This window comes from Sminthopsis crassicaudata, chromosome 1, assembly GCF_048593235.1.
Source record: "Sminthopsis crassicaudata isolate SCR6 chromosome 1, ASM4859323v1, whole genome shotgun sequence".
NCBI lineage: Eukaryota > Metazoa > Chordata > Mammalia > Dasyuromorphia > Dasyuridae > Sminthopsis > Sminthopsis crassicaudata.
Window position 1 is genome coordinate 318487299 of NC_133617.1, and position 11716 is coordinate 318499014.

At 31.0% G+C, this 11716-nt stretch overlaps 1 protein-coding gene across 6 annotated transcripts in view; it reads left to right on the forward strand.

Annotated features, from left to right (window-relative positions):
* CDH12 (cadherin 12) overlaps nt 1-11716 on the forward strand; it is a 1341561-nt gene that overhangs the window by 834517 nt on the left and 495328 nt on the right. The gene's annotated exons all lie outside the window — the stretch shown is intronic.

The window sequence follows — 11716 nt, forward strand, 5'->3', positions numbered from 1 at the left end:
AAAATGGAATAAGAAATCATTTTGACAGAGCCCGGATTTTGGTTTGGGTGGCTGTTTTTTTGTTTTGTTTTGTTTTGTTTTGTTTTGTTATTTGCTTTTTTTTTTCCCTTTCTTTTCTTTCAAGGGCGATGTTCCTTTTTTTGTAGAGAGTACATCTTACATGACAGCATGAGAGGACATAAATGCTGTTTGGGTTAATGCTTTTGGGGTCAAATGGACTTAGAAGTGAAGGGAATCTGACCTCTTTTTTTTTTTTTTTTTGGTTGACATTGGCCCTTTAAAGGTGATTCTTGATTGAATTATTGCTCTTATGTTGAATACAGAAGCTAGGCTATAGGCTTTCAGCTTCTTAGTAAATAAGGGAAACCTATTTCCTCTTTTATAAGTGCCCACAACATAAATAAATTGTTTGGAATGATTTACTGTAGCAGCATCACTCAGCACAGGGATTCATAAGTGGGTCCTTTTCATTTTTAAGCTGAAAGGATTGGTCATTGGGATTTGAGATGATAAGCCTCTTTCTCCACCTTCATCACCTGCCAGCAAGGTAAGCACCATCTGCTGAGATGCCAAATAGTGATCTAGTGTTCCTAAGGGGCTTAAAACCTGTTTGTGTGCACATTCACATAAGGGTAATCAGTTGCAAACTGCATATACTTATCGCCTATCAGGAATTTATAAAAACAACTCTTCAAAAATAAATTTTGGAGTCTCACTTTGATTAAAGTATTTGAAAAAGTTAGTTTACTTAGATTACATAGATAATACCTTCCATACTTTCTATAAGTATGCTAATATACTTGAAAATTAGTTAATTATTTCTTTTTATAATTCTAGAAATGAAAATCCTGCTTCTCTATAATTAATATTAAAAAATAGAAATCCTTGTTATATTCTATCAGTGGAGACAATTTACATATATATATATATACACATATATATGTATGTGTGTGTATTTACACATATAAATTAACTGTGTGTTTGTATACATTTACACACACATGAGTAATATGTGTGTATGTTTACAAGACTTGAGAAAATAAGTTTCATCTATTTTCACAGAAGCAAGAGGAAAAGAGGTATTAGCATATGGAGAAACTAAGAAAAGCCTAGAAGGAGGCTTGACTTGAGATGCAGGACATGAGAGTTCTGATAACAATAACAGCTAATGTTTATGTATGGCTTTACAATTTACCAGCATTTTCTAAATCTTATTTCATTTGATCCTCACAGCAACACTATGGGTTAAGTGATAAAATTATATATATTTTATAAATGAGGAAATTGTAGCCCTAGACATTAAATGCCTTGCCCAGAATCACACAATTGGTGAATATCTGAGGCAGTCTTCTTTACTCTGAAGTTAGTTATCTAATGAATGAAAGCATTTACTTAATACTTACTGTATGCAAATTTTATTTTTGTCATAAATACTAGTAATACAAATACAAAAGCAGATACAGATCCTTTTACAAACAACTGCTTTTCTAAAACCAAAATAGTAACATGTCATCAGAAAGCACCTTGCAATATACAGATGTGTTTATAATGTGGCCAAATATATAAAGGCATGTGTGACTCCAGGAATTTCTTGCTATGAGGTCTCATTCAATTGGTGCAGGCCTTAAACCCTCCACAGATTCTTATGACTTTCTTATCCATTTGTACACATACATACTGGAAAAATCTGTAACACTGTATTCCCATTATTCCTGAATCACATTTTCCCTTCAAAACTAAACAAATTTGAACAAGAAAAGAAATTGATACTAAAGGGGCTAGTAACTGCTTCTTTTATAAAATATACATTGGTTTTTTGGGGAAGCTGAACATTTAGGTAAAATTTTAATTGTAAAAATTAACTTGATCATATACTAATTTTGATAGATATAAATTATCCTTACATTTAAGGCATATGGTCCACCTATAAGAAAAAAAAAATGAAGACAGCTGAAAGGATCTTATACTTATTGTTAATTTTAGCAGAGTTTTACTCAATAACACATAGACAGTTTATAAAATGTATATGCAAAGTAAAATGAATCTCTTGAATGAAAGTAAACTATGAGAATGTTTCCTTTGATATGTATCATTGTTTAATATTCTTTTTGGATAATTTTAATACATGCCCTGGAGAAGAAAAAAAGAGTTTATGAAAACTGTTGCCGCCTGGCTGGAACCTTATTCTTATTTACCCCAATAATACTCCACTCCAAACATGACCTCTCTAACTTAGATTTTCTCCCAAATTAAGAATTCTTTTTGTTGTATTTATTCTATTTTCTGGCCCTCATAGAAACTTGGCTCCTTCTAGATGATCTGTGTCTCAGACCTTTCCAATGCTGATTATTCTTTTGCTTGCAAATCCCAATGCACTAATCCTAGTCAGGCATTTAGAATATTCTTTGTTCCCATTGCTACTTCTAGACTGCTTTCCTTGTCATTATTAAGCAACCTCTCTTCCCTTTAGTTTCACTTTTCCCAAATTTGTCACCCTGTTCATGTTGTGGTTACCATCATCTTTCCTCGTAATACTTCCTCCTTTTTCCAGGAGATCAGTGACCGGATGATAGTATCATAAAGTACTTCCAATCACAGTCCTCTACTAGGGAATTTGATAGATAGATAGATAGACAGACAGACAGACAGACAGACAGACAGACTGATAGATAGATAGATAGATAGATAGATAGATAGATAGATAGATAGATAGATAGATAGATAGTTAATTTCTTCTAATACTCTAACCTCCCAGTTCCTAAATTAGTTTGACTCCCATGACTTCTTCCACTCTACTTCCGATCCAAAGAACACTTTTTGTTCTTGATATCATCTCACAAGTACCCCATTTCCAAGATCAATACCTCAAAATCATTTTATCTGAACATAATATTCTATTCTTCCTAATCTCCTAATCTCCAGGTTCTCTAATCCTCAGTATTTTCCCAGACCATCAACTCTCTCTTTACAACACTCTATTCCCTTTCCAATCTTAATCCCTCATTGAATCAGTTCAATTCTAATCAGTTCAAATCTTCAGTCTTTCCCCCCCTTGAATTGCTTTCACTTTTATACTACTCTCAACATTTATGCTTTGTTCAGTCTCAACCTTACATTACTTAATATATGCTTTATCTGATCCTGCTCATATGTTAATGAACATGGAAAATCTCAAAGCAATGTTAAATGGGGTTTTCAAAATTTTCTGTTATCTGATCTTAACAAGGCTGTCATTACAGTAAAATAATCTCTTAACCTCCTCCCTAATTGTATGGTTACCTCACTTTTTATAACACTTTCTTCCAATTTTATAAGCTCTATTTAATCTTAGTTTTGGACATGGCCTGGTTTTATTTGTTTGTTTGTTTTGCTGAGGCAATTAGGGTTAAGTGACTTGCTCAGGGTCACACAGCTAGGAAGTGTTAAGTATCTGAGGCCAGTCCTCCTGACTTTAGGACTGGTACTCTATCCTCTGCAACTCTGCACCACCTAGCTGCCCCCATGGCATCATGTTTTACTTTAAAAAATGAGATGAATTTGGTATTTTCCACTTTTACTCTTCTCACAGCTTCCTCATATCATGTCCTCCCATTTTCTCCTTTCACTCTAATGTCTCATAAAATGTCTTTCTCCCCTAAATATCTTGATTTCCATCCTCTCTTGACTTTTCTAGCAATTCCCCTCAGTAAATCTACTCACCTTCTTTCTTTCCCTCTCTCTTGGTTCTTTCCTTATTATCTGTAATTATACTTGCATCATCCACTCTGAGAAAATTCTTAATAGATCTATTTCAATTCCCTTTCCTAACCAATGTCCTTGAAAAATTAAACCACAATTAGTGACTCAACTTAATTTCCTCTCTCTGCTTAACTTTCTTCAAATTGAACTTTTATCTCATCATTCTTTTGCATTTTTCTTTTTTAAATTCATCAGTGATCACACTACCATCAAATCTAATGTCCTCTTTTTAAGGCTTTTTTTCTTTGACCTCTGATATATTTCATATTACCACCCATTCTTTTTAATTATTCTTTCCCTGTTATATTTTCTAAGGACTGAACTCCTCTTGTTTTCTTCCCACCTGTCCATTTGCACTTTCCTTTACTTATCTATAATCGCTATCAAATTATGAATGCCCTCCAGTTTGTCTACTGATTCCTCTTCTCTTTTCTGCCCCTTTTCCTTGGGTGAGCCCATTAAGCTTCCATGGATTAAATTGTCATCTCTATGAAAATGAATCTCAGAGCCATATATCTAGCCATATTTTCTCTCCTAAGCTCTAACTTTTGATCACCAATTGCCTATTGGAAGTTTCAAACTGGATATCCTAGAGAAATTTCAAACTAAGTACATTTTTTATAATCAACTTGTTCTCTTTACCCACAAACCACTGTTATAAGATGAGTGATATCCTGTTCCCCTGCCAAAAAGCAATCTAGGTACGATTTTAATTTAAAAAAAAAGATATTAAAACCATTTTCAATATTTATTTGAGATAGTTTTCTTAGCATCTTCAGAATGTAAAAGATTTTTGTAAAAATTTCCTACTTTCTGAGGACATAATAGCTATTAGGATTTCCAGGTTCTATCTGCTATTTTACCCTACTCAATCTAACTATGTTGTTGATGCATATTCTTGTGTTCTAAAAATAGTAATTTCAAAGTATAGGTATAGATAACTAGGTAGCATAATAAATAAGAGTACAGTGTCTGGAGTCAGAGAGTAACCAATTCAAATCTGGCCTCAGACACTAGCTGCATGGCCCTAGATAAATCATTTAATCTCTGTATACCTTGATTTCTTCATCTCTAAAATTAGGATAATACTACCTTAAAAAAGTGATATATAATAGGTACAATTACCCATCAAGGTGTTGTGAACATCAAATGAGATAATTATAAAGTGTTTAGCAGTGTGCTTGGCACATAGTAAATGCTATATAAATGTTAGCTAATATTCTTATTTTTATTATTACATTATCATCATCATTATGACAAAATCAAAATATAATTCTGTGGCTATTTATTTAAAAACAAATAGGTAGTTGAGTTAATTGCAAGCTGAGTGTGATATAGTTTTCAAAAAGCATTAATGAAGTTTAAACTACATAAGAAGAGAAGGCTTAAGGGAGATTTGATAACTGTGTGAAGGTTGTCTCATGGAAAAAAAATAATTGAATTGTTCTATTTTGTTTCAGAGGGTAGAACTAGGAAAAATAAGTAAAAGTTTCCAAGACACATTTTTCATCAATGTTAGGAAAAAACTTATTGAAGGTTAGAATTACCCATAAGAGGAATGGGCTAAACAGTGAAGTTCTAGGTTCTCTGTTATTGGAGTAGAGACTAGATAATATCAGTTATAAATGCTTTGTACAATGCCTGACATACAGTTAATATGATTTAAAATATCAAATAATACTCTTGTAAATATGTGATAGATATCTATATAGAGCAGTGAATAGAGCCCTGGCCTGGAGTTGGTAAGATCTGAATTCATATCTAATTTCAGATAGTTACTAGCTGTGGGACCTTGGGCAAGTCACTTCATCTATAAAAATTAGCCAGAGAAGGAAATAGAAAACCACTTCAGTATCTTTGCCAAGAAAACCCCAAATGGAGTCACGAAAAACTAGATTCAACTAAAATGACTAAACATTAACAATAGTAAGTATGTGGCAGAGAGAATTCCACTACTACTAATTGGACCAGATGGCACAAAGTTCCCTTTTATCCTCAGTTCTATGATTTTGATTAAACATGTTCAAATCTCATGGTGCCTCTTTTGAAGTCCTCTAAGTGGTAAATGAACAAAAGAGGTAGAAGATACAGACCTTTTTCTTTTCAATACTGTTAAGCCATCATTCCTGGAAGAAGTTAATAGAATTTCCAATATTTTTCAGAGATTCTGTTGTTATTGTTCTTACCATGCAGTGTCATCACAATTGAGAAAGAAACATTCTTTATTTTATGTCATTCATATCCCCATACACTTCACAGTGAAAATTTGGGCAGTGCTGCTGTATACAACTGATGAAGAGCATATGGAGCCAATGCCAAGATATAATACTCTTTGATTCCAAAGTGTAAACCTATTTCTTCCAATTAACAATGCAGGATTTAGACCGCATGCCAATAACCTATTGTTCATACTCCAATAGAAGCTGTTTTCTTGTGCATGTTGAAAAAGCCAAGCAAAAGGGAAAAAATCTCCTTTTCATTTCATCCAAAAGAATCCCAGATAAGTAAGCTCTTTTATAGATGTTTAAATGAGAATCTTGAACTCCTTAGTTAGCATCTGGATCCATATTTGCATAGGTATATGTGTGTGTGTTTGCATAATATATATATGCCATATATATAATATTATGTAGTATATGATATATATCATAATATATATTTTTGTATCACCTATATTTTCCTTTATATCAACATCCTCTATCATAGAACCACTATAAAGAGGGAGAATATAAAAGAGCAAAACAAAGTTGAGCAAAATTAACCAACATATTCAAAATAACGTTGCTAAAAAATTCAGTATTTTATAACTGTGGTTTCCAACATTCATAAGAAACTAGAAGGAAATATATTTTTCATATTTCTTAATTATGGCAAAAGTTGGTCATAATTTCACAGGATTCAGTTTTGATTGTTTTATTGTTGACCTTTCATTTACATCATAATTTTTACTGGCTTTATTTCACTTTGTTTAATTGAGTTTCCTTGTCTTCCCATGCTTGCCATCATATTCATCATTTATTATAACACATTTATATTACCTTATATCAATGTAACACAATCTGCAAATTTATTTATTCATTCCTCAATTTATGGGCATTTAACATGTTTCTAGTTCTTTATACATTTGGGTAAAAACATAGCCTTTTTTGGGTTGATGGAGGGCATTAGGGAGGAAGTGTGAGTTCACAGGTTTCCTTATTGTGTATGCATAACTTAGAAATCTCTCAGCTATAACACAGGTGAATTTTAATCATTCCTTTTGCATAATTCCAGCTTGTGTTTCAAAATGATTGAATCAGTTGGAAATTCTACCAGTAATATAACAAATTCTGCATATTTCAATACCATCATTCAACATACTCTTCCTTTGTCATCTTTGTCAATTTGCTGGAAAAAAACAAACTTCAGAGTTATTTTCATTAGCATTTGTCTTATTATTGGTGATTATAAGCATTTTCCTCATATAGTTATTAATAGATTGCAATTCTTTTAAGGGCTCTCTATTGATCTCATCAAACCACACTCAATGTTTCTATGTAGGCAGTAATATTAGCTAAAATTCAAAACTATTCTGATCCTGTGCTATCATATTTTTAATGAAGAATATTTGTGGCAAGAAAAGTAGGAAAAATTAAGGTTTCTTTTCTTTTCCTAATAATCTTTGCCTTCACAGAATAAAAATCAGTATGTCCCTGAAAAGCATGAAAACAAGGATTTTCACCACTTGTTCTATGTATTACAATTTTATAATTATTATTTGTGTAGATGCTTCATATTTATAACCTTTTATGTTTTACAAAGCCCTTCCTTTACAATAACTAAATATTTATTGTTCAACAACAAAAGTTTATAAAGCAATGCCATCTCCACAGCTCAGGGAAACTGAGACTCAGAAACCAAGCCAAATTATTTGGTCAGATACTTATAGTAGATATCTGAGGCTTGAGATTTGACCCTCTACTATTTGATTGTTTTTATCCCTATATTATAAGATAGTTAACATTAAAGGAAGGTAGTTAAAAAAAAAGAAGGTAAACAAATAAAAGATAATCTTACAATTTCATTTGTGTATTAGGATAAAAGAATCTCAGGAAAAGAACTGAGAGGAATATGAAAAGCTTAATACCCTTCTATTCTACCACTAGAAAACAGATAAAGTTATCTTATCAACATTTACATCAGTCATAAAAATTTAATTGTTCTACATTTTAAATCTAAGGAAAAAAATCCAGTTAGATTGTGATAAATTTAAGCTAAAGTGAAAGTGTATAGGTTTGAAATTTCCTTTTATGGGAAGTAGGTGTAAATCCTAAGTTAAACAACAAATATGGTAGTTTATCCTAATTTGGAATAATAAAATAATTTCCAGTGTTCACATTTTATTTTATAATCCCTTGTGGATATCTAAGAGTTTTAAAATGACAGAAAGACACTGCATTATCAGCTATGATGATGATATACTATTATGAAAGGCATTATTACATACAAGTTTTTTTTTGTTTTTTTTTAAGTTTAAAATAGATGGCTAGGGTTAAGTTATTCTTTCTCACAAGTGATAAGATGACCAGCTACTGTAACCAGATGAAAACTATCTTAATCATAGGTTTTATTCATTTCCCTTGATATGAAATAGCTTCTCAGTAAAAACTACAAAATATTTAATAATGAAGTAATTCCAAATATTTTAAAATTTCCAACTACATGTAAATACAATTTTAATATTTATTTTGTGAATTCTCTCCTTGTCTCATTCCTCTAACCTCTCATTGAGAAAACAAGAAATCTGATATATGTTATATATGTGTAGTTATACAAAACATATTTCTATATTATACGTGTTATAAAAGAAAAACAGATGAATGACGAAAATAAAAATAATTTTAAAAAGTTACCTCGTTATTCAGATTCCATCAGTTCTTTCTCTGGAAATAAGCAGCATTTTTCATTATAAGTTCACCAGAATTGTCTTTAATCATTGTATTGGTAAAAATAATTATTCCTAGTTGATTGTCATTACAATATTGCTTCCACTCTATACAATGATCTCCTGGTTCTGTTCTTATTCTCATTATTTCTTGTAATTTATATTATTGACCTTTTTTGTTCTTCCTTGTTTAATTTTTTTCTAGTTCTATAAAATAATTTTGCATAGTTTAATTGTTATGGCACTGAATAAGTAAATTAAATAAGGTAGAATTGTCAGTTTATTATATTGGCTCAGCCTGCCCTTGAGCAATTAATATTTTCCAATTGTTTAGGCCTTTATTTGTGTGAAAATTACTTTGCAATTCTGTTCATATAGTTACTGGGTTTTTAGCTGAAAAACTTGGTCATGTTCTAGAAATTGTCTATAAATTATTATTTGAAATGAGTTATTTGATAAGATGTAATATGTGTGGCATTCCAATCAAATTCAATTAAGAAGAACCACTGGGAGAAGGGGATAAAGTAAAGGGAAAAAAAGCCTTGGCTTTGACCTTGCCTTTGATCCCTGGCCATTTTCCATCATATATTTTATTGAAAGGTCCAAAGGATATTAGACTTCCCATTTTTCTGATCCTAGAGACATTCCCAAAATCAGTACCCTAACAAATATATCATATCATGCCTAAGGGAACTTTTGGAGCTCTCCAGAAATGAAAGAAAATGATATCCAGCAGCCAGAACCGATTATTTGTTAGCATTTTACCACATGGGCTCTCTAAATTTGATTCTCTACATATTCTCTATATATGCTTGTGAGAAAGTATGTCACTGACTTTGGGGGAATATTTAGTTTCACTATTCTTATTGTACTACTTCATAAATAACCCATCTCTGAAAAAGAAATTAGGCTGGCTGAAGTTATATCAATCTAATAATCAATTTGTAGAAAAATAATTAGCTTCTGAAAGGTATAATTTTATAGTCTTGCCAATTAAAGCAAAAGATAAAAATGTAATGCTTTGTGTTTAATTTATTTTGACTTCTTGATTTAAAAATAAAGTTTCCCAATTGTATTTTAGAGATTTTCTTGTTTAAAATACTATATATCCATACTCGTCATCCCAAATAGTCTATAAAGACCACAAGCATAATTGGGAGGATGCCAAAAATTGTACATAACCCTTTAGGAAAAAGAACTTCAATAATAAAAGTAATGATAAATTACATTCATAATAATATTGCTTCTTCACACTCAAATTTATACTTAAAAGTATGTTATTGGTAAATATTGTGACATGTGAAATAGTTATAGAAATGGTACTTTATACATAGAACATGGAAAATTATAGAGCAAATATGTTTTGTTTTCAATACTAAAGAAAGAACGATTTTCAGAGGTGATGATAAAACAAAACCAAATAAAAATATTAAATCAATTAAAATTAAAAATCAAATTATTTATTTAAGTCTTTTAAAAATCTAATTGCTTAAATACAGGGAAGTTAATAGATGGAATTAAGAAACAAATGGTAGAAAGTAGTTGGTTATTAAAGATTTGTTGTTGTCCTTAGTTCAAATGATGATTACATATTTGTTGACTTTCTCATTTGTACAGATTGTAAGCTCAACATGAATCACTAGCATAGTGTAGTCACCAAAATAAACTAATATGATATTAGAGGATATTATAAGAGTATAATGTTATGGGTATTTGGAGAGTTTGTCACTGACTTTGGGGGGATATTTTGTTCCATTATTCTTTCTGTACTTCATTAATAACCCATATCTGAAAAAGAAATTGTTCTGGCTGAAGTTATACAAAATAATCAATTTATATAAACATAATTAACTTCTGATTAGACTTCTGGAATGTTGTATTTAGGTCTAAGTGCTTTAGCTGAGCTCAGTGATTAACAAACAATAGTTTATGTGCACTGTTCTCAAGAATACACTCCTTTCATTTCTCTATCTTTTAGAAGTTTTACAGTTTTTTCTATATATATAATTTTATTTGTTAATTGTGTGTGTGTATATATATATATGTACATATGTATATATAATTTATGTATATTGACATATAAATATACCTACAAATATATAGGTATGTCCAATGAACACAAATGAAAAAATATATATGTATAATTAAAACAATACAAATAATTTGTATGTATGTATATATATATATATATATATATATATATATATGTAATTAATAGGCCTACACCTATAGTGAGGCAGACACTGTGCTATGCTCTGGGCTAAGAAAAATATAGATAGAGATAGATAAATATATTTTCCATTCATTATGAAGTCAAATGGCAGTATTTCTCATAATACATGTGTATGATATTTTTTTAGGATCAATGGCTGTGATCCAGCAGGGCATCATTAATTCTTGAATACAGAAATCAAAGCCAGTCTTAATGATATTCAGAGCTTCAGAATAATCCAGTAGACAAGTAGAGCCAAATGAAGACTAGCAAATATGAATTTTTTTGAATTACAATGTCAGAAGCATAGCTAGGTTGGTGTGATACCCATCCATTGGGCCATGCAGCTAATCCACGGGGAAAGGTGTGATGTGTTGTCATTCCTTCTGGCAGAAATAGTTTTTATTCACTAAATACTCTTTGTTTTTTTGAGGCTTTTCCCCCCATGTCCATCCCACACAGATTTGTTTTCTGTGTTGCTTGTATATAGTATTATCCAGATCATGGGCTAAAAATTTCTATTACCCAGAGAATGGCATAAGCATGGTAGATCACTGCCTGATATTTGGGGTGTTTCTATTTTCCATTAAATTCTGCCATAGATATTTGTTTCTGACTTACTGGACCCACATGTTGATTGAAATAACTGTGATTCTCTCTAAGAGTAAGGATCAACCAATCAATCAAGAGTTTTATGTTTTTGTTGTTCAATCATGTCAAATTCTTTGTGACCCAGTGTACTATATCACACCAATACTGTTCACGTTTTTTGTTTTTGTTTTTGATTTTGTTTTTGTTTTTTTTTGGGGGGGTTGTTTTTTTTTTTTTTTTTCTTATTTGAC